The sequence below is a fragment of the Entelurus aequoreus genome, linkage group LG08 (genome assembly GCF_033978785.1).
Source record: "Entelurus aequoreus isolate RoL-2023_Sb linkage group LG08, RoL_Eaeq_v1.1, whole genome shotgun sequence".
In the NCBI taxonomy this organism is placed as follows: Eukaryota; Metazoa; Chordata; class Actinopteri; order Syngnathiformes; family Syngnathidae; genus Entelurus; species Entelurus aequoreus.
In genome coordinates, this window is record NC_084738.1 from 517,361 (window position 1) to 520,859 (window position 3,499).

Genomic DNA, 3,499 nt, shown 5'->3' on the forward strand with positions numbered 1-3,499 from the left:
TTCTATCAACCTTTGTTTTTTCCGTAAAAGTCACAGTAGTACCGTTCTATTTACAGTAACACACTGTAAAAAAAAAAAAAAAGCCTGGAAATCTTACAGTCAATAATTGTCTGCTCAGCAGCCAGAATTTTACCCTAAAAGTCACAGTAGTACCGTTCTATTTACAGTAACACACTTTTTCTTACCTTCTACACGTTGTCATCTACTTTCTATTTTCCATCTTTTTTATTTGTTTTCCTTTTATTGACCTTCTATTGACCTTGTTTTACCTTCTATTTACGTAGTTTTTACCCTATTCTTGCATTGTTTTACCTTCTTTTTAACTCCTTTTGACCTGATTTTACCCTATATTTACTTTTTTTTTTACCTTGTTTTACCTTCCTTTTACATCTCTTTACCTTGTTTTTATCCTATTCTTGCATTGTTTTACCTTCTTTTTAACTTATTTTGACCTAATTTTACCTTCTATTTACTTTTTTTTAACCTTATTTCACCTTCAATTTTCCTTCCAGTTACCTTGTTTTACCTTATTTTTACATTGTTTTATCCACTTTTACCTTCTATTGAACTTTTTATACCTTCCTTCTATCTTTGTCTTTCCATAAAAGTCACAGTAGTACCGTTCTATTTACAGTAACACACATATTCTTACCTTCTACATGATATCGTCATCTACTTTCTACTTTCCTTCTTTTTAATTTGTTTTACTTTTCATTGACCTTCTATTGACCTTGTTTTACTTTCTATTTATGTAGTTTTTACCCTATTCTTGCATTGTTTTACCTTCTTTTTAACTTCTTTTGACATGATTTTACCCTTTATTGACTTTTTTTTACCTTGTTTTACCTTCCTTTCACCATCTCTTTACCTTGTTTATACCCTATTCTTGCATTGTTGTACCTTCTTTTTAACTTATTTTGACTTGATTTGACCTTCTATTTACTTTTTTTTTTACCTTGTTTTACCTTCCTTTCACCTTCTAGTTACCATTTTTACCTTATTTCACCTTCAATTTTCCTTCCAGTTACCTTGTTTTACCTCATTTTTACATTGTTTTATCCACTTTTACCTTCTATTGAACTTTTTTTTTACCTTCCTTCTATCAACCTTTGTTTTTTCCGTAAAAGTCACAATAGTACCGTTCTATTTACAGTAACACACTGTAAAAAAAAAAGCCTGGAAATCTTACAGTCAATAACTGTCTGCTCAGCAGCCAGAATTTTACCCTAAAAGTCACACTAGTACCGTTGTATTTACAGTAACACACTGTAAAAAAAAAAAAAAGATTTTAGAGTAAAAAAACGGTCTGCTCAGCAGCCAGAATTTTACCGTAAAAATAACAGTAATACCGTTTTTCCATTTAACACTGTAAAAACAACGGTCGTAGATTTTACAGTAAAAAAGGGTAACACTTTAAAATCCGCATGGTTTAAAGTAACGGCTTATAGTCCGGAATTTACAATCCTACCTGGAAACCTGTCCAGGGTTCTGAACTGTACTAAGTTACTAAAAATGAAAATTAGCTAGCGCAGTCATCTGATATCTTTTTCTTTTGCTTATGTCGTGTCCCGCAGGTGCGATATCCCTCCTTCCCAGCAGTTGTCTCCAGTATCCCCCCCCCCCCATACCCTCCACATGCTTGATGATCTTGCACTCTTCCGCCATGATGTTTACTCTGGGGCGAGCCAAGGCGGAGAGGAGAGACGGGGGCGGAGGTGCATTTGTCCCAAGGTGAGAGAGAGGCGCTCCTCGCCGTTAGATAAACACGGGCAGTGCGACGCCATTGGTGTGTCCACATGATGGAGGGCTACTGTTACCCGTCGCCCCTGCACTCTGCCGAGGCCGGGCATGAGGTCGCCACGGGCTCGCCCACTCGCGCCCGGCTGAGGCACGGGCGCGTCTGCTCACTCTCTAGCTCGACTTGTCACCCGCAAAGCCAATGAGGGGGAACGTCGGCGACTCCACTATGCTAACCGACGACGTGCGTTCCTGCACGCGGTTCAATCGATAGCATTTTGACAAGACTTGTTGGAACATGCCTCTTTATTTGACGCCATTCCTTCCCGTCGGTCGCGGCGCATTCATCAAGCTGTCACCCGATGGAGATTGTTCTTTAGTCGCGCGCTTGATAGAGGGCGACCATTATGATGCATGTCGAATGTTTCGCACAGCTATCGATGTGGCGCCCGGTTGGCTCCTGCCTTAAAGTGCAGCGGCGCTCTTTTGAACACGTGACTTCCTGTTAGATTGTTTTGATGCCGTGACATCATATCGGTCTACTTATAAGTAGAGATGTCCGATAATATCGGCCTGCCGATATTATCGGCCGATATATGTGTTAAAACGTAATATCGGAAATTATCGGTATCGTTTTTTTTATTATCGGTATCATTTTTTTTTTTTTTTATTAAATCAACATAAAAAACACAAATACACTTACAATTAGTGCACCAACCCAAAAAACCTCCCTCCCCCATTTACACTTAGAGTTGTTTCTTTCTGTTATTAATATTGTGGTTCCTACATTATATATCAATATATATCAATACAGTCTGCAAGGGATACAGTCCGTAAGCACCCATGATTGTGCGTGCTGCTGGTCCACTAATAGTACTAACCTTTAACAGTTAATTTTACTCATTTTCATTCATTACTAGTTTCTATGTAACTGTTTTTATATTGTTGTACTTTCTTTTTTATTCAAGAAAATGTTTTTAATTTATTTATCTTATTTTACAATTTTTAAAAAAAAGTACCTTATCTTCACCATACCTGGTTGTCCAAATTAGGCATAATAATGTGTTAATTCCACGACTGCATATATCGGTTGATATCGGTATCGGTTGCTATCGGTATCGGTAATTAAAGAGTTGGACAATATCGGAATATCGGATATCAGCAAAAAGCCATTATCGGACAATCCTAGTACTAACCTTTAACAGTTAATTTTACTAATTTTCATTCATTACTAGTTTCTATGTAACTGTTTTTATATTGTTGTACTTTCTTTTTTATTCAAGAAAATGTTTTTAATTTATTTATCTTATTTTACAATTTTTTTTAAAAAGTACCTTATCTTCACCATACCTGGTTGTCCAAATTAGGCATAATAATGTGTTAATTCCACGACTGCATATATCGGTTGATATCGGTATCGGTTGATATCGGTATCGGTAATTAAAGAGTTGGAATATCGAATATCGGATATCAGCAAAAAGCCATTATCGGACATCTCTAGTCAAGAGCCGTTGTTTTCGCTTCGTTTCAGTGAGTGTTTCTCACCTTCTTTATCAAAGTGCTAGCAATCGCAACTTTCCTTGCCCCAAAAGTGGATTATTTAGCAGCCGTATTAAAAAAAATAATAATAATAATAATAAGTACAGAGACTGAGTCACCAACAAGCGGGGTCCTTTCTGAAATTAGCCAGTTTGTTACATGCAAAGTTTTGCCGTATTGAGAAATAAAAATGTTGTGGGACTTACAAAAACCGAGGTACTTT

The 3,499-nt window shown here is 36.8% G+C and overlaps 1 long non-coding RNA gene across 1 annotated transcript in view; it reads left to right on the forward strand.

The window, feature by feature from the left end:
- Positions 1-1,709, forward strand: part of LOC133654915 (uncharacterized) — a 9,263-nt gene extending 7,554 nt beyond the window's left edge. The window contains exon 3 of the long non-coding RNA XR_009826905.1: positions 1,575-1,709. This is a non-coding gene — a long non-coding RNA (uncharacterized LOC133654915). The remainder of the gene's footprint in view (positions 1-1,574) is intronic.
- The last annotated feature ends 1,790 nt before the right edge of the window (positions 1,710-3,499 follow it).